A 20,333-nucleotide genomic window follows, 5' to 3' on the forward strand; every position below is an offset into this window, starting at 1 on the left:
TGAAGGAGACTTAAAGTTCATCTAGTTCAACCAATATCTTTATCCAAATTCTTCTAGAAATCTCTAGTGTCAAGATACCTTCTGCCAACTTTGGGAAGTTCTCATTATTAATATGAGTCATAAGAAAATATTCCTTCTTATAACCACCCATCAGGTTTTTAAAGATTGCTTAAAATGTCTTCTTCTCTAAGCAAAGCAATTTTCATTTTTTTTTTTTTTTTTAGTTTTTCCCCATATAATTCCCCATCCATTCAATATCTTAGTTACTGTTTTATGGATAAGTTCTGGATTCTATGTAGTCATGCCTTGAAAGATTTTCATATTTCACACACACACATATACATGGGTATGTGTGTACATGTGTTTTTAAGGAGTATTTTATTGGGTAATTTTTAAGAAAGCCCCTCAAGAAAACATCTTACATGGAGGTCAAAACCCACTGACCACAGTATGTAATGATTTCTCTCTCTCTCTCTCAAGGGAGGCCATTGTGATGAGAGACCATGGCTCTTGCATATTATTCCAGGCATGTGCTTAATGCAAGAGTGTGTACTTAGAATCAAGGCCCACGTGGTCCTTTTCTGAAGGCCACACTGTATAAGGAAGGAGAATAACACACAGGAGCAAATTTCCTGTTTAAAAAAAAAAATCCAACTTTGTTTAGAAATTAGCCAGTATGATTTCTGTGTTTCTAATGGAGAACCCTTCGTCTCCCTTTCTAAGGGAGAAGGAAATGGCAACCCAGTCCAGTATTCTTGCCTGGAGAACCCCCATGGACAGAGGAGCTTGGTGGGCTACAGTCCGTAGGGTCGCGAAAGAGTCAGACACGACTGAGGGACTAAACAACAGCAATGGAGAACAGGGGGAAACTTGCCCTTCATTTACTGACATAAAGTAAGTGTTGGTTTGGAAGTCCAAGTCCACAGTTTATACACTGAGGGAAGGTAGTAAGAGGTGTCAGAAAATCTCCTCCCAGTGGGAACAGTACCCTATTGTGCTTGCAGAAGTTGGCTATAAGTCATGAGCACTCCACCCGCTTGCCCGCAGCATCCACTCCAACCACCAAGAAAGCACACTCCCCTTGGGGCCCAGGACTATTCAGGAGGTTGACGAGTCCCACCTTCAGACAGACAGTGCAGGTAGTATCTTAACCTTGCTTAGCATCGTATTTAAGAAGGAATAGTGGGACAATATTGCCCTTTTAACTTGGTCTCTTGTGGTACCAAGTATTTCATTATCACTGCAGTTTCAATACTCCAAGTTCAGACTAGCTCAGAATGGGTAACAGCAGCCTCTGGTTTAGCAGCCCCTTAATTGTGGTCTGTTAACCTCCTTAGCTCAGCCTCACTAAGGGAGGACCTCCACGGTAACCAGCAAAACCTCTCTCCTTGGTTAAGTCAAGCTAAGTTGGTGAAGCAACATTACCCAACATACTTATATCAAAAGCACCCACATTTCTAAATATTCTTGGAACCTCAACTTAAGTGCTACCAGATCTAATGCTATTTTTCAGTAAATACCTCATTAGGTCACACTGGCTTTTAAGCAGGCATATCAAACAATTGACTCAAATTGAAATTACTTTCAGCACACACCACCCCCTCAGTCTTTTTCACACATGCTGCTGCTAAACCATATCCCTCATCCTGCACTATGCAACATTTTTTCCTTCACTAATTTTTATCATCTCAGTTCTGGCCTATTAGTTACTCTAACCCATCAAGGTATTTTTGTGTCTTGAGCTTGTCACCTTCAGCATTTCTATCCCTCCCAAGTTCACTTCATCTGAACATTTTATCAAGCAAATTTTCCCTATCTTCATCTAAGATGTTGGCAAGGTTGTTAAAGATCTCAGGCCCTGTGTTATATCCCTGAGGTCATCTTCTAGGTAGACGTGGACTCCTTGATCAACGCCATTAGCTGTCCCGATACCCAGCCCACATTTTTTCTATCTTTTTCCTCAAGGATTATGAAAGGTCTTTTAGATGTTAGATTACTGAGATTCATAAAGAACCACATTTCTCTGATTCCTGTCAAAACAGAAAGAGGGCTGACTATGCATCCTCTGAAATCATCCTTTGTGAAGGGTCAGAGCAGACCAAATGCCGAAACACTTTAGTAGGATTACCCAATTGGCTTTTGTTGTTTTTTACATCTAGCACTCCTTGACACTTTTTCCCTAGAACCAGTTTTCTCATAAGATCAATCAAGATTGAGATTTCACATATGGAAATAGGATTGAATTTCACCCAAAGCTATTTTTGCTGGCATTCAGGTTAACAATTTTGCTCACTTATGCTTAACTGTAAAATACTAGAATGTGTCAACTAGAACGTTAGAAATGAACTACACTCCCCAATCCCATTCTACAGTTATCAGCTCTGTCTACCCCTCCATCCTTCCCTCACCGCCAGCTTCCTAAATCAAGATCAAGATTCATTAACATGGCCTACACCACTGAAACCTCTTCCTAGCTGTGTGTCCCTCTTCCAGGAGCTCCCTGGACTGAGCCACCGTGCAGAGAGCTATCAGACCGAGTCACTCTAGCTCAGAGCTCTTCAGGGCTTGTCTTTCATGGTCCAGATTGAGTCCGTCCCTCTCCCTTGGCTGGTGATCTGCTCATGGCAGCCACCTCCCCATGCCTCAGACCCTGCGCCACCTAGTGGCTCCATCACTCTTCCCTAATGTCTTTCATGCCCCTCTGACTCCCTGAAGCCCATCTTTGCTCTAAAAGTCCGAGGCCAGGAATGTCCCAATCCATTTCTATATTTACAAATCTTGATTCTTTCTCAAGTGATAATTTAAATGCTTTTCCCAATAAAGCCTTGACTGATTCCTCCAGAAAAAAAGTAATTTTTTTCCTCTGCTTCCCTGGTGGCTCAGATGTTAAAGAGTCTACCTACAGTGTTGGAGACCGGAGTTCAATCCCTGGGTCAGGAAGAGCCCCTGGAGAAGGGAATGGCAACCCACTCCAGTATTCGTGCCTGGAGAATCCCATGGACAGAGGAACCTGGCAGGCTACAGTCCACAGGATCACAAAGAGTTAGACACGACTGAGCGATTAACACACATACATAAGTTCCTGTGAGCACTGTGTAACTTCCAAGTGACATTATCTTGCATAGAATTGTTTGTGTACTTGTTTTATCAAAAGCTGCTCCAGTGCTAAGACAATAGCCTTGTCTCAGCACTTGTCTCTTATTTGCCTTTTCAGTTCAGTGAGGTCCAGGCACCTAGTAGACAGTCAAGACATACTTATTGGATGGGTTCAGTGAGGTCCAGGCACCTAGTAGACAGTCAAGACATACTTATTGGATGGATGGGTGGTGTTGAGACTCTGGAAAGGATAAATAACTTGCCAAGATCACAGAGTTTTGACTAATAGAATTAATAACAGTTCCCAAATTCAATAATAAGATATTCGGCCAACACTATGCTACATTCTGTTTCACAGTTTTGCTTTGATCTTTTTGTGGAAGTATAAGTAATAGACATCCAGTTTTAAGAATTAGGCCAAAAGTCTGAGTTTGATTGTTTGCTTCTTATTACCCCTTAGTTTTGCACGCCTAGGAATGTGTATTTGGGAAAGGGGCATGATAAGCTTTTCCTACCACATTCATCAAGCTTCAGAAATAACTTGAAAGGAGGAGATGCTGCCACTTTGGAACATTTGTCCTTTACAATTTAAAATGCCTACGAACACACTTGGAAGAATTGTTCAACTCTAAAAATCATAATTCTCTCAATAGAAAAATGCACTTCAGCTGTACTGTGTCAGCAGTTTGGGGCTTATGTTTGTTTTTATTTCGAGTGAGGAGTGGGCTAGAGATCTAATGTTAAAAATAGAGAGTAAGCCCCAGGATGAAATGGTTACCCTAACCTAGAGAAGGTGGTTCTGCCTTTCTCCAACTTGTATAACAAAAGCACGATGCTGTCAACCTGACCGAGGGCTGATCAACCTCATTTGAATCTGAAAGGGAGCCCACATCCTTCCTGTTGCCATGCAAAGATGCTGAAAAAAATTCACAGAGAAAACAGATGGACTAATATATGCTGTGTTTCCCAGACGTCCTGTCCCCAGTGCCCCCAAAACGGTGCAATAATTGAGAATGAGGTTGAACAAGAAAAGAACAAAGGAATAAAAGTATAAAATGCTGACGAAAAGCCAACCAGAAGCTATTCTTTTTAATCTGCTTCTCTTCGTGTTTTTTCAAATGTGGTTCTGTAGATAGGGGCAAAGGAAAGAAATGCAGGGTCATTTTTTGCATTTTCAAGTAAAATTTTGTTATCTTGCACAATACACTCACCGAGACTTTCTTTCATTCATGGTAGACTCCCGCTCCACCAATTTCGAAAGCAAAGGTGGCCAGTGTATTCTTTTGTTGCTCTGTGATGTTGGAGTCCCTTTTTTTGGTTTTTGCAGTAAGTTCCCCCAGAGTTGGAATGACCAAAGGACAAGCCATTTATCTCAGCAATTCAGTGAAAATTTCCAACTTAAAAAAAAAAAAAAAAAACACATGGATTGTATTGGCATGATGTGGACAGACTAATCAAGAAAGGGAAGAAGGGAGGAGAGGAGAATAAGAGAAGAGAGGAGCCTAACACTTCTTTTCTCACCAGCTGTTTCTTGGCTTCAGCAACCCACTCCGGTATTCTCACCTGGAGAATCCCATGGACAGAGGAGCCTGGTGGGCCATGGTCCTTAGGGTCACATAGAGTCGGACACGACCTAAGTGACTCAGCAGGCATGCACATTTCTTGGCTTACCTCCAGTACAGGCGAGGCTTATCAGTTTTGTGATAAGATGGTCCTGTTACAGAAAGTCCCAATTGAAGGCATCTGGAGCCGCATAAACAAAGGCCAGGACAGCTTCAAAGTGGACAAGTGTATTAAGTCACATTTGAACATGGTATTGCTACACGGTCAGACATTAAAGATTTCAGATTTAAATTAGATCTAACAGAGAAATTCCACAGAAATGAGGATATACATTTTGAGATTCTTTCCTGGGGAGATCATACACTATTTCTGGAGATCTTCATCATAAGCAAGATTTTCATCCCTACGGTAGAGGCATTTATCCGTATGCTTTCTTAATTCCAAGTTGATTTCTACACATAGATTTCAAGCATACATTTATTTAAAATATTTATGGCACCATGAATGCTATTTGTCTTGTGCTGAAATTTTACCCTATTAGTTGTAATTGAGTTCCCTAAATTGAAATTTTTTACCATTTTAGGAAAAACTCTGAAATCATATAAAAACTGTGTAATTTGCCTGGGAGATGCAGAATAACTTCCAGAAGATAATTAGATGTTTTGAAAATACAAAGAAACAGGGTAGAACCTGAACGAAAAGAATAACTTGTTCTGTTTGCCTTCCTTCGGGCTATTTTAGAACATTTTGGCTTTATCTCTTAATAAGGATTTATGGGATTATTAAGGAGCTTTTAAGTTTTCTTCCATGTTAGACATGTAACCGTAGCATCTAAAACCCACTTATTTGCATACACGGAACAAATGGCAGCATCCTTTCTTTAGAGTAGCCCAGTCTCTATGTCATAAACATGATATTATTGCAATTGCGTTTTAGCTGTTGCTCCCAAAAGACTTAATCCAAAGCACATCATCACATGTAAGAGATGAGCAAGCAGCATTTGGGCTGCAGATACTGAGAGAGTATTCAAATTCAAATATTAAAAATTAAAGTTCACCTTCACCCATTGGTTCTTAGTCCTTAGGAATTTGCCATAGACTCAAAAAAGCGAAAGCTAGAGGGAATTTTCGAGCTTCTCTGGATCAAAGCATTGTAGAAGCGAGGCCCAGGAGGGTGAGTGGCTTACCGGAGGTCACCAGTAAATCCAGAAAGGATAGCAGTACCAGTGTTTGCTTTCTACCAAATCATCTTATTCACCTCTTAGGGAACATATTTCACTGCAGATAGTTCACCACTTTTGATCAGATACATCAAATCTTCAACTTGGGTTAATTTTTTCGATTATGAGTACCAATCTGCACTGTCTGATAGACATATAATGAAACTGCAAATGCAAACATACAGATAATTTTAATTTTTCAAGTAGCCGCATTAAAAAAGCAAAAAGAAACAGATGAAAGTAATTTTAATAATGTATTTTATTTAAAACAACATATCTAAAATATTACCATTTCAACATGCAATCAATGTATATAAAATTTGTTAATGAGGTACTTTACATCCTTTTCTTCATGCCAAGTCTTTGAGATCTGGTTATATGCTTTACACTTACATCACATCTCAGCTCGCACCAGCTACAGGTACCATATTGGACAGTGCAGCTCTGCAGGCTGAGGAGGCCCAAGCTTTGCACCAAACCACAGACCCCCTAACCCTTGAAATTGTAAATGTCTATGAATCTAGTTCACATTTCCTTTCATTTTTGCTCTTAATATTTCATGCTTGTCTGCGGAAGATCCAGAGAGAAGTAAGCAAGCGTGAACTGCTGTAAAGGGAGTTTATCTGTTGAAAACACGGTCCAGCTCTTGCTAAGATAGTGTTACTGTGTGATATATTACTCCTGCCTTCCTCTAATTCCATGAAGTCTTCCATTTCCTTAATGTCAAAAGTTTCCTTACCAGCTGCAGCTGTTTCCTGTGGATAATGTTCTAAATGGTTTTTATTTATGAGATGTCTTGTACTGTAACTGCTGTCAGAATGAATATGTATACCAAAGCCTAAATCCCAAGTCAGTCTAATCAACTGGCTTCTAAAAAATAATTGTTAAACCTTAGCTGCAGCTCTCAACAGTGATAGTTCTCACTTTGACCTAATTACAGAATCTAATGTTAAAATATGTAAGGAGGGAGATCAAAGAAGAGGATCATTTTGCTTTCCGTTTGTTCACGCATCATCTTTCGCATCTCCCAACCCCCACCTCCAACCAGCCAGGCAAAGGCACCACATGGAATAGTAATGAATGACTAGACACTGAGGTGGTTTTGTTTTGCTTATCATTGAAGTAGGAATAATAATAGTGCCTACTTCAAAGGCTTGTGAGAGCGAAGCCGAAAGCACCATATCTGACACAGTTAGACCTCAACAAAAAATGACAACCACTGTTATTATTTGCTTTGCAATGACTTCATAAAAATAAGATGGACAAAATAGAGAGCAAGTAGGTGCACGTTGTCTGAAAAACAGAGAGGAAGCCTGCCACCTCTTTTTAAGGACATTATCCATATGATTCTTGGAACCAAATCAGGCTTCAGCCCAGAGTTGAGATTGCTTTCTGTTTCCATCGTGTCTTCAGCATGACTGTGTGAACCTACATCGCTTCCAACAACAGTGGGAGTGTTGGAGCCAAAGTGACCAGTGCAAAGGACAGGCCGTGTGCAAGGACAGGGAGGACCACGTAGGGTGTGTCAAGTCATCAGAACAGTGTTTAAACCTGGTTTTCATAGTGAATTGTGACAGAGGACAATCCATGTTTGGGTTGTCCCTCGGGATCTTTTGTGATGCTTCTTTAAACAATTTCACAGAGTAAGAAAATAGAGTTTTTAGAATATAAGACCATCAAGATAACTTCCTTCTTTCCTTGCTTTTGCCTCTGCTGCCCAGGAAACCTTTTCACTGGAGACCTAGTCAACTCTCTTTGACACTTCCGAGTATCACCTCTTGGTTGAACACAACTAAAATCACATAGAGTTGTTCCTTGGCATTCTTGGAAGCAGTTCTCTCTTTAAGAACCAGTGAATTCACAATACTTTCCAGTCCCTTCCTTTCTATGCTGAACCACCTCCCTCTGCTTACTCAAGGCCGCTTGAGACAGGAAAGCATTGATGACGAGGGAAAACGGTATAGACTCTTAGGCTGTGTGCAGGCCTCTGTGGACACATTTTGATGTTCTTAAGAATATTTTAGTATCTAAATTATTTGTCTGACCATTCATCCTGAGTACCTGAGTTCTCCATGAGTTGGCATCTCTCTTTTGGGGGCCATCTCTGAATATAGAGCACTAAGACAGTTGACAAGTGGTGGTCTCTCTTGTTCTTCCTGATTTGCCTGAAGTTCTAATCCCTGTTGCTGATAGAGGATTCTGAAGACAAAGCTGACTCACAGTGCCTGATAGCGTAGAGAGCAGCAGCCACGTTGCCTGGCCTGCACACCCACACCTGTCCTTTACACTTTGCTTCAGGTAGGCAATTGCATCTCTGTTTAGCAAAAGAAGGGGCTATTAAACACATGCCAAAGAGTGGTATCTTCATACCTTAGAATACTGTTCGGCATTGAAAACTACAATGAATAAAGCAATAGAAACTACTATACCACCCAGGTGGTACAGTGGTAAAGAATCTACCTGCCAATGCAGAAGACTCAAGAGATCTGGATTCAACCCCTGGGTTGGGTAAAACTCCTGGAGTGGGAAATAGCAGCCCACTCCAGTATTTTTGCCTGAAAAAATCCCATGGACAGAGGAGCCTGGCAGGCCACAGTCCATGGGGTCGCAGAGTTGGACATGACTGAGCACACACACAACACAACTTGTAAGATTACATTTCCATGAAATCCTGGACCAGACAAAACTTGGCTATGGTGGTGAAAGTTACAACTGTGTTTGCCTAAGGTGGGACTGACTGTCTAGGGGAATAGATGGGTCTTTCTTGGGTGATGAAAATGTTTTCTGTCTTGTTCAGGGTTTAGGTTACACAGATATATACATTTGTCAGAACTCATTGAACTGTATGTACATGTACGATCCAAACATTGAACTGTGTGTGAAATATACTGAAACTTAAAAAGAAACTATGAAGAAAAAGAGGGGCAACTGAAAAATTCATCCTACTTGCTAAACCTCCCCCAATTACTAGAAAATCTTTGTTCATTTCTGAGACATTTTCTTCCGGGCTGGCTACTGCGTAACTGCTCATCACCCCTTTTTGTACCTTATACTTAATAAGTAGCAGTTTCCTGTTTCTTTGGTCTCGGTCTCACACGCAAAAATGGTCAGCCATACCTCAGAAGCATAGAGAGACTTCCTTTTCACAAAGATTGTCTGTCCTAGGTTACGTGGGAAAAGTTGTGCAAGGGAGATTTATTACTTGAAGACTATTTTTTGGAAAGCATGTATTCTCTCCCTAATTTCTGATTGGTTGCATTAATTCAGAATTTGGAAGTGTGCCTTGAACCAAAACTCTTTGTCAAGTTTCCTGTGTTGTGAAATGCAGATGTTTACATTAAAATTTAAACCTTTTATTCACCCCTCACCCTCTCCCTCTGGTCCATCCTCCCTGCCTCTTAAGTAATCTTTCCGAAATGCACATCTATTGTGTAAGCCTTGCTCAGAAGCCCTGATGGCCTGCTCTCTCTCACATTGGGGCGCCTGCCTAACTTTCCAGTTGCCCACCTACGCTCTTGGCTTTTGTCCCACCAAACAAGGCTGATCCCTGGAATGCTCCTTTCTGGATCTGTGCCTTGTGAGAACTGTTCCTCAGCCTGGAGACCATTTAACCCACACTCTCCTCTACCTGTCCTTCCTGGAGGCCCAGTTTGGATACCCCTGTTCTTTGAGAACCTGTTCTAGCTTCCTTGGGGTAGGAGTGACCCACACACCCAAGCTCCCAGGGCACCATGTGTGTTTCTCCAGCTCAGCACACTTGCTATGTTAGAAAAGAGCAGTTTCTTTCCGTATCTGCCTTCTCCCATTGGTTGGATGCTCTTCATTTACAGGGATGCACTTTACATCTTTGTGTTCTGTGCACCCTAGTGGGTGCATAGTCTTGATCCCGAAATGGTGGGTGGGTGGCTGGACTGATTCACTCATTCATTCATTCATTTACTTATTCAGCAGTGTAGAAGTTCCCTTCTTTTTGAGACCTTGGAAGAAGAGACAAACAAGGCCCAGAATGCCCCTAGCAAAATCAGTGTTTCTGGGACAATGTTACAATATTCTGATCCTGCTCTCTGCTTACTTTTCCAAGTGGTAACAAGAACCTTGTGATGCTTTCTGCCTGGGTTGCACTTTCTACCTCTACTTCCCTACATGAAGGACTTTCTACCCAATTCCAAGAATGAAAATTAAAATACACCACTAATAATTAAACCAATCATCCTCCAAGGACTCAGTGAGTAATGAAATGCTTGCAGTGCAAAAGACACAGGTTCGATCCCTGGGTCAGAAAGATCTGCTTGAGAAGGAAACAGCAACCCACTCCAGTATTCTTGCCTGGAAAATCCCACAGAGAGAAGAGCCTGGTGGGCTACAGTCCATGGGGTCTCAAAGAGTTGAACATGACTAAGCACATAAACTCAATAATTAAACCAGAGCTGGAAAAAGAAAGAAAGAAAAACAAAATACAAATACCACTAACAATAAATTCACTTTTTACAATTTCTAAATACCATAGTTTTATCCTCAAAGAAATCATCAAATGAAGCAAGCAAGGGGTAATTGTCCCAGCAGGCAAATGAGAAGACTGAGGTGAAGTAAAGGCCAGATGATTTGCCCAAAGTCACACGTCTGTTTAGTGATAATGCGGAGACCAGAATAGAAGTCCATGTGTTCCCAACCAGGCTGGGAGAGTGTTCAGAAGTACAAGTTCCCAGGAAGATCAAATAATTGCTGGAAAAGCACTTCCGATCTCCAACGAAAACAGATCTTTCCAGCTGAGTGCCCTCCCTAAGGCCTGAAGAGTATCATCTGCCAAGTAGCTGTTCTTTCGTCTTCTGCATGAGCTACCCAAGGCTGAGGGCCACTGTGACATCCGGCAGAATCAGGAATGGCCGCATGCTGCCAAAACACATTTGAAACTTATAGAAATCAGGAACTGTCCAGGTCAAGAGAAATTAGAGAATATTTGTTTTTAAATTCTTGCCAGGACGCAGGTATGGAAACTGATGGAGGTGGGGAGCTTTGTCACTCATGCCTCTACGTGTGTTCATGTGTGTGTGACAAGACAGCTATTTCTGTGAGGCCAGTTTAAATTTAAGAGCAAACATTTCACAGTAGGATAATGGCTGCTGAGCCTGCATTTGCAGCTGCAGCTGCATCATTGCTCTGGGGAAGGCAGGATGGCTGTTCTCCAACTATTCACACGGGTGAGAATCAGGAACAAAAAGAAGACTTGGTCGTATTTAATACTGCAAGTCCCAGCTCATGTCCCACGTTAGAGGCTTAACTCAGAAGCTGACCACAGGGGCAGCTCGTTGGCTTTGAGACCCAGGGTTTGTTCCATGAGATCTTTCAGACCTTCTCTTTTCTATAATAAATAAAATCCTATGCATTTAACTGGGAGTGAAAGAGCCAGCTCTTTTCAGACATTAACAAATGAATGGCTGTGATTTTTGTCTGCCTCACTGATTTGCTGCACAAAGGAGAGTGCAGTCACTCCACATCTGAAACGTATTCAAATTGTGTTAGAGCAAAGTTGCCTTTGATATAAAATTTTAATTACTCTTAGGTATCCAGTTCTGGGATCCTCTTGTCTTTTTTCCCCCCTACATCCACTCTACCCTATTCCCTCTTTCCCATTTATTTTTCCTTCAGCATCTCCACTGACCAGCTTTGCTAGCCAAGATGTACTGATAATTTCATTAGAAAATGAGCCTCTGAAAAAAGGACCCCTAGGGCCTGTGGAGAGGACAGGGGCAGGGACTGATCCTGTGAGCTGTCTTGACTGAAGCCTTCATTCCTCTGGTCCTACAGGCAGAATTACGTGGAAAGTTTTTATTTTCATGTAAAACCTATTTAAGCATCTGCTTCAGGGATCTGGAATAAAACACATGGGGATAAATTATGAAGCAAAATAAAAAATATGGGGAGACAGATAGAACTACATTTTTTTGTTGTCAATCCTGAAATAACCCACTAATACTTAACCTTCATTTGGGATTCTGGTCAAAACTTTGATATTAAAGAATATCATCAAGTCCCTTTGCAATCACAGTGTTTACAAAGCCTTATCAAGCTTGGATCAAGTATGACCACAAGGTAGGACAAATTGTAATTTGTTGGTTGTTGATTGGGCTTCACTGGTGGTTCAGCTGGTAAAGAATCCACCTGCAGTGCAGGAAACCTGGGTTCAATCCCTGGGTTGGGAAGATCCCCTGGGGAAGAGAACCCACTCCAGAATTCTGGCTTGGAGAATTCCATGGACTGCATAGTCCATGGGGTTGCAAAGAGTCCAATACAACTGAGCCACTTTCACTTTCACTTTGGTTGTGTAGATGTTTGTAGGTGTTGTGACCTTTTTTACCAAGACTTTCTTGTCCCTCTTTCATTTCTTCATTAAGAAAAAGAAAGGGAGCAGTTACTAGTTTCTAGCTAACTTTTGATCTAAAATGGTAAATGGTACATTCCCATATTTGTATCTAGTTCTTAGCCTTTGATTTTAAATCTGATTCCTCAGATAGTGGGATAGCTCTGTTCAGCCACAAAGTCTGTTAGATTCTTGCACCACAGAGCATGTGTGAACTTTTCCCTTGGTTAGAAGCTGAGATTGATGATAAATTCTGCCTCTGCCACTTATTTCACAGATGACTTGTCATGAGCTAGGCATCAACTCAAATCAGCTTTACTCTAGGGTTCTGAGTTTGGAAGTTCCCGAATATCATGTAAATAAATAAACCCTGGCTTCAGGCCCAGATGAAAGGTTGACTCTCAGTACTGGTGTATACACCTTTCATAATGCTGAGAGAGTGACGTCATATTACTGTTGCTTGGGGGTGTTTGTTTCTACACTGGGAAGCATTGATTTGCCACTTTGAATGCCATAAGCGACAGCTTTTTGTTCTGTTCTGGAGGCTGATGAATAAGCATGGACTTTATAGTCAGAGAGTGGTGGTTTTGAAATCTGACCCCAGCACTCCTAGCTGTGTGCTCTTAGGCAAATTCCTTAATCTCGTGAGTTTAGGCTTTCTACAGTAAAATGGATTACACAAACAAAATGTAGATACCTCACACAATGCCTGGTGTAGAGCAGGCTCTCAAAATTGTTTCCTTTCCTTTTTGTAGAAACTTCTGGGAGGAAGCCTAAAAGATAGGGTTTCCTCTGAATTCTTTGGCTGAAGGTATTGTTTTAATTAGTACCATTTCTATGAAAAAAATCACACATTTCTAAGGGAGTCATGAGAAGCAATAGGGCACAGCCTTGGGGTTCTCAGTGCGGCCCCAGACCAGTGGATCCGGATTCATCTTAGCACTTGTCAGAAATGCAGCTTCCCAGACCCCACCCAAAGTCACTGATGCAGGAACTTGGCAATGAGGCCCCTCAGCCTATGTGTGCGCAAGCATTCCAGACCATTCTCATGTGAAGTTTGAGAACCACTGGTGTTGTGAAAAGAACACCAGACTAGCTTTTTTACATGTTCTGCTACTTAAACCAGCAGCCATTTCTCCACAGCAGGCCTCCACTGCCACATCTCTGGAATGAGAAGTGAAATTGAACCAAATAACCTCTGAGATCTCTTCCATTTCTGGCATCCTGTGGTTCTGGTCTCAATCCAGTTTATAGTCAGGCAGCATTTTCTTAGTGACCCTATTCTAAAAAACAAACAGAGAGAAAATAACTTGGCTCAGACAATAAAGAATCCGCCTGCAATGTGGGAGATCTGGGTTCGATCCCTGGGTTGGAAAGATCCCCTGGAGGAGGGAATGGCAACTCACTCCAGGATTCTGGCCTAGAGAATCCCCATGGACAGAGGAGCCTGGCTGGCTACAGTCTATGGGGTCACAAAGAGTCAGACATGACTAAGCATCTAAAAGCACAGCACATTATTTCCAAAGTAGCATGTTATTATTGTTACAAAATGAAAAAAAGCAAAATGAAGAAATTTAGAACCATCTAGAATCTCAGTATCCAGAGATTTCTTTTGTACTATGCTCTCCCAGAACTTTTTTTGGCAAATTATATCCATATGCATGTGTATATGTATTAATCTATGTGTACACATATGCACATGTATATGTATATAATCTATGTGTACACATATAAATGTCTCCTCACGGTCATTCAGCATCTGTCTGCTAGGTTTCTGTCCTGTGCCAGGCATAGCCGGGGGCCCTGTGGGTACACAGTGAAGAGTCAGGAAAAGCCCCCACGGGGCTCTCATTCTCACTGGGGGAGATGGTAAACAAGAAAATAAGTAAATGAGGTCATTACTGACAGAGTTAAGTGCTATGAAGGAAATAGAACGGAGTGATATGATAGAGTGACAAGGCAGTGGCCAGCTGAGAGTTGATGCCAGGAAGGAGCCAGCTATGGGAATTTGCGGGAAGAGCATTTTAGGCCAAGGGAAAAGCTTGTGCAGAGGCCCTGAAGGCAGCCCAAAGAAGAGGCATGAAAGGGAGGCTGTAGCAGAGGAGGCCAGACAGATAGGGGCCAAGCAAGGATGGCTGTATAGTTTTAAATTTACTCTAAATGTAATAGGATTTCATTTTAAGACTAGGAGTAACTTAAAAAACATGTATCACTGCAATTGCCGTGTAGAGGATGGATTATAGAGGAGAACGAAAGTAGGAGAGATAGGAGTGTGTGTCTATCTAGTGTTTTATAACGTGTGTGTTTCCCTTGACTTTGAATCATGAACATTTCCCAAGTTTATTGATATTTTGCCGCATTATCATTTTTAATGGCTGCATAGAAATCTGGTGTGATATTGTGTTTTGTTAATCACCTGTAGTGGTGAATAGCTAGATTGTGTCCAATTTTTTATTGTCATGAATAATACTGTGAGTACTATTAAACCTCTGTGTGCGTTCTTGTTATTTGCTTAGGGTAACTCCTAAAAGTGCAAATCTTTGGCCAATAGTAGACTCATCTGAAAAGACCCTGATTCTGGGAAAGATTGAAGGTGGGAGGAGAAGGGGACGACAGAGGATGAGATGGTTGGGTGGCATCACCGACTCAATGGACATAAGTTTGAATAAACTCTGGGAGTTGGTGATGGACAGGGAGGCCTGGCATGCTGCAGTCCATGGGGTCGAGAGGACATGGACATGACTGAGCAACTGAACTGAACTAAGGCTGCATTTGAAGAGTCTTTCTTCAATCTATTGGTTAGTTTCCCCTATAATTTTGTAACTGAGCTTCCCCAGTGGCTCACCGGGAAAGAATCCTCCTGCAGTGCAGGAGAGGTTGGTGATGCAGGTTTGATCCCTGGGTCGGAAAGATCCCCTGGAGCAGGGAATGGCAACCCACTCAAGTTTTCTTGCCTGAAGAATTCCACGGACAGAGGAGCCTGGCGGGCTACAGTCCATAGTGTTGCAAAGAGAAACCACTGAAATGACTTAGCACGCATGCACCCTCTAGTCACTTAACCCGTTAGCTGATGAACTTCAACAGGCTGGGACCAGAGAGAGGCAAATGAGGCAACATCCTAGGGCACATAATTTAAGTGTGGCCCCCCCAAAAAAACCTCAGTAATCAAAATAAATAATATTTCAGTGTAATCTTTTTTATCCTGACGGCTGAGCTTTTTGACGTCTCTTTACACTTCACCCCCAGGTCAAGTGCCTCACTCTTAGACCTGACCCTGGCACTTTTTATAGGAAAAAAACATAAGAAAAGAATGATTTGTCTCTAGATTCGAATTTGTTTTTACTTATCCTGTTACAAAGTGACATCACTAACTTAATTGTTAGCTACATAGTAACACTGCGTGAGTCCACTGTTTTCTCAAGTAAATGAGAAATACATGGGGTCTGAGACCCATGTCCTTCACTTAGGACGTCCGGGGGGCGGTTGTCTTAAGCTCCCTGCTCATGACTGGCTGTGATCAAATTTGCATTTCCTGGTCCTGAGTCGCTGTGCTAGTTGTAACCAGGAGGGTGGCCTGGGTCTGATGAAGGATTTGCCAGGAGCCTGGTGGGGGTCTAACTGGCCTAATCTTGTGGACCCAACAGTGTCCATTTATTCTCTCTGATCTGCTCAGACGCTTTTTATTCTCTCTACCTTCTCAGGAGAACTGGAGGACTCAAAGTTAGCATTGGAGTTCTGTGGGGTTTTGTTTTTATCTCAAATTAAAGAGCCATTGGCCAGAATCCAAAAGTGAAAATTCAAGTGACAAGTAAGTTTTGAGTTCCATCTTTTGGTTTCCTTTTCTGCATTGCCACCCCCAGCCAGTCCCTGGCCTCTACTCAGAAGTCAGGAGCTAAGTGAAGATAAGAGGGAACCTCTGTGTGCTGTAGGAGCCACTGTCCTCCCACCTCTCAAATGCAGGGCTGTGTGCTCATGACGTCACTGGCCTTGGATGCACAGACCTCCCCCACAGCTGGTGTCAGCCTCCACGGTTCCTGGGCTGGGCAGCCCATCACACCATAGAGTCTGCGCTCCAGAAAGTCTGCAGGTGCTGCCAAGCAAAGTGTCTTCTTCCTCTGTCATTTCCTCCTTTCCATTGAGCCTATTTGCAGCAAACAAGAGTGGACCATATAGAACAATAGGTACATGATTAGCAAGAAAGATTACCATCACCAAAAGCCACAAGTCCCAAGACAGTCAACCCAAAATGTTGCAAAGCTACATCCCTCCAGATCACCCAGTTATGATCAGAGGGTTCATGTCTAATCTGGCTGGCAGAGTCCCCTGCCCTTATGTCAGCATGGGTAAAGGAGAAGGACCAGGTGACTCTGAGATGGTAGCCCTCCCAGCATCCAGCATCTGATGGATCCAGCAGCCCCACTGGTCCAGAATGTCTCTGTGTGCTGGAGGAGATCCTGCAGTCAGGAGACTCAGGCCCTGTGGCCCAGTGATCTTATGAGAGATGCTGATGATGCTTCATGGAGCCACAGAAGTGATCCATGGAATGGAATGTAGGAATTGGAATGTGGCCGCCACAAACTCACCTGTTCCCTATTCCCTTTGAGATGATATCATGGCAGTCCAGGCCAAGAAGATTGCTGAGAATGCCAGGGCTTTCAGAACTGTCCCTTTATGGTTTTGAGAAAATCATGGAGCTAAATATAGCTCCTTCTGTTCTGAGATCCATGTATTCTTCCCCATGTTATCTGTCATCAGAGTAAGACTTCTGAAAAGTCTGTGCTAGAACATTTTATTTAGGTGAAAATTAGCTTATTGTATGCCAAAATGCTTTTCAACTGAAGTGTCTTTGTTTTAGTGACCTCTTAAATTGCCCCTTTGATGGTGAGATTCAGACTGAGATTTTTAACCCAAGAGTTGCTCTAAAAACTCCTTTTTCTTTCTAAAAGATAAGTAACCCATCATCTCCATCTTCCAGCTAACATTAAATAATGTGAGTATTGTATGACTGTTGTCATGCCCTTTGAAAACTAGGCAGTAGATTCTTTCTTGAGTTGAAACCAAAGAAAGATCAGGCAGACATTCAGCTTTCTCCCTAATTCATTTTTTTTTTAAATTTATCAGACTAACTCATTTTGTTGGCTACTCAGTTAAGCTCATCAAGTGTTATCCCTAATCCATGTGACTGATCTCCAATCACAGCAGACTGACCGTCTGTCTCCTAGGCTGCCAGGAAGTCAGAGCTGTCATTTGCGCCTGGGCTAGAAAGCCTGGTCATGACCCCGAGAGAACCCTTGGGCTCCAGCATGCCTCCCGTCCTCACATACATGTGCCTGTTATATCTATATTTTATTGAGCATCTGTTTTGTGGGCAAATAATGGTCTGGGTGCTATCTACTAATCTGAACCATATGTCCTATCTGTAGAACAAAAGATGGTCAGGTATCAGTATACTTCCTATTAGTAATTAATAGTAGAGTGTGTTTATTCTTATTTTTTTAATTGACATAATTACATTTTACAGGTCGTGGGCTCCCCTTGTGGCTGAGTAGTAAAGAATCCTCCCCTGGGTTGGGAAGAGTCCCTGGAGAAGGAAATGGCAACCCACTCCAGTATTCGTGCCTGGAGGATTCCGCAGACAGAGGAGCCTGGTGGGCTACAGTCCTTGGGGTCACAGAGTCAGACACGACTTAGCAACTGAGCACGCATGCACCTTTTACAAGGTATCAGGTCAGTTCAGTCGCTCAGTCGTAAAGCAGAATAATTTTAGTGACCTACACAAAATACAAACTCTTCCCTCACTCATGGCTTCTGCACTGATACCCTGAGGTGCTGAGGCGTGAAGAGGAGAAAAATGAGGAAACCGTCTCAGAACTGAAGGAGTGGAATTAAAACCATTACCAGAAGAATCACTCCTGTTTCTCTCCCACATGCCGGAGTAATGAACTGCCTAGCCTGGGCCTCCCTTGAGACAGTCATCTGGGTGGGCAGGAGGCAGCCCCAGTAGCAACCACACACCCACGTGAGACAGAATCCTGACAGGGCCGTGGAAATAAGGCCCTGTCCTGTGGAGATGGGCTCTGTGCGGCCTCCCGGAAACCCACTTACATTTACATCAGATCATCCCTTTGGTTTCCTCCCGACAGAACACTGTCTCCCACACCTGCGCATCTTGCTAGAACATAATTATGAGCTAGTAATTTAAATGAAACAAACTGCCTCCACCCTCAGTACCTAACTGATGCTGAATAACTGGGCAGGTTTCAGGTGCCCAGAAAAATCTATAGCACTGTTGATACCATGAAGACAGTTTTAAATCTAAAAGAACAGGCTCCATGGTAATCAGGACTTTGGCCTCGGAACACTTCAATTTCAAAATCTGAAGATTATGGGAAGAGACCTAGCCAGTCTGTGCACTTTCCCCATTTGTCTTTAGAGATGGTGGAAGCCATTCTTGGCATCAGGGGAGGAATGAACAGAGGTGAGGTTGATGGAGGCACCATCGCACACCCTCCCTGAGAGCTGCCAACACCAGGAGGAAGGTAGAAAGTTCCCTTCACTTCTTTAGGAGAGGTTCATTATCTCATGTCCTGTTCATCATCATTCAAAAGTGTTTCTTAAGGGCCAGGTTGCACCAGACGTTGTACTTGTGTTGGACTCAGTCTACCAAGGATCATAAACAGGATGCCCACGGAGAGAGTGTTCACAGAGGGGACACACCACCTGTGTGTGAAGGGAAAACCGGGGCTCTTTACCAGGGCTCACACTTAAGCCTTACCTCCTGAGTCACCCTGGGGCTTCCTCATTCCCTGCAGAAAGCACACATCCAGGGCAGCCTCCTGACAGGGTGGACAGCTCTGGGCCTTCTGCTGAAGATGAAGATGAAGGCCAATGATACTGATTCAAGCACCTTATAAGCCAAAGCTCACCCAGGCAACCAGAGAAGGAAGAGGAGGATGCAACAGTGAATTTGCCCAGATCTTGGGCTTTAGCCATCTTTGACCAGGAATCAGCACCCCCAAGGATGGCCGCATAAACCTCAGGCTTACTGAACCTTACCTATCACTTCTCTCCTGGAAGTCCTCTTATGGCTGCAGACGCAGGTCTTGGGGGACCTAGCTCCAAAGACAGGTTTGAGCTGAAATTGTAAAGCTTCAGTCCCAGGCCCTTTCAGTGGAGTGAGGCCCATCCATCACATACAGAGCTATAAAGGCACAGATTCCTGGGCCTCCCAGACCTGTGGAGCACACATAATCCCTAGTTCAGTGGGCATGTTTCTTTAGACGTACATGCGTTAAGAGTGGAGTTATTGCTTATCGGATGGATTCATTTTCATCTTCACTAAATAATGCAAAATTGTTTTTCCAAAGTAGTCGTGAGCAGTTTACATTCCACCAGCAGTATATGTGAATTCGGTGGTTCCTCAGTTTCACTAGCACTTGGTATTGGCAGACTGGAATCTCTGCCCCTGGTTTTACTCCTTTGTGTTGGAATTACAGTACAGAAATGAAGGAGTTGGGGTAGGGAGGTTTGGTCTGGTTTGGAAATGAATGATACTTTTGTCACCTGGCCTAAGTGAGAAAGCACAAGTGCTCCGGTACCAACAAAGGGGTAAAATTGCTTATCTTCCAGGGGGGAGCAGAGTCAAAAAAGAGAGAAATTTATTCGAGCTCTCATTTTAAGCTGAAGAAGAGTCAGATGCTTGAGGCACAAAAGAAACAAGAATGGCAGGAAGGATTAACCAGCAAGATTTGAGAAGAGAAACAGACTTAAAACCATTGAAGTAAAATTAAAAATAAAGTTATTAAACAGCTTAACAGGTTTGGAAGGCAGGAAATAGGCTATATAATCGGTCTGTTCTATAAGAGATACACAGATCCACTAATATTTTTTAGCAACATTTTAATTTTAGCAATGGAACCTACATAGAAAATGCAAATCTTAGAAGAGAAGCAGGATGGTTAGGAAATGGGGTGGGATATAGAGGGGAGGGCATTCAGGTAATGGATGTCCAAATTAAAGATGAAACTTGATGGAACAGAGAATACCCAGGGGGTATAGGCCTTTTTTGGGGCTTCCCAGGTGGTGCTAGTGGTAAAG

At 42.7% G+C, this 20,333-nt stretch overlaps 1 protein-coding gene across 6 annotated transcripts in view; it reads left to right on the forward strand.

Annotated features, from left to right (window-relative positions):
- The window catches only part of FYN (FYN proto-oncogene, Src family tyrosine kinase), a 212,087-nt gene that overhangs the window by 123,000 nt on the left and 68,754 nt on the right, over window positions 1–20,333 (forward strand). The window contains exon 1 of one of the 6 annotated variants that reach the window (XM_059889730.1): window positions 15,938–16,044. The exons of the other annotated variants lie outside the window; for them this stretch is intronic. The gene's annotated coding sequence lies outside the window, so the exon portion shown is untranslated. Of the gene's footprint in view, window positions 1–15,937; window positions 16,045–20,333 lie in introns of those variants that run through there. 6 annotated transcript variants of the gene reach the window in all.

Source organism: Bos taurus, chromosome 9 (genome assembly GCF_002263795.3).
Source record: "Bos taurus isolate L1 Dominette 01449 registration number 42190680 breed Hereford chromosome 9, ARS-UCD2.0, whole genome shotgun sequence".
Classification (NCBI taxonomy): Eukaryota; Metazoa; Chordata; class Mammalia; order Artiodactyla; family Bovidae; genus Bos; species Bos taurus.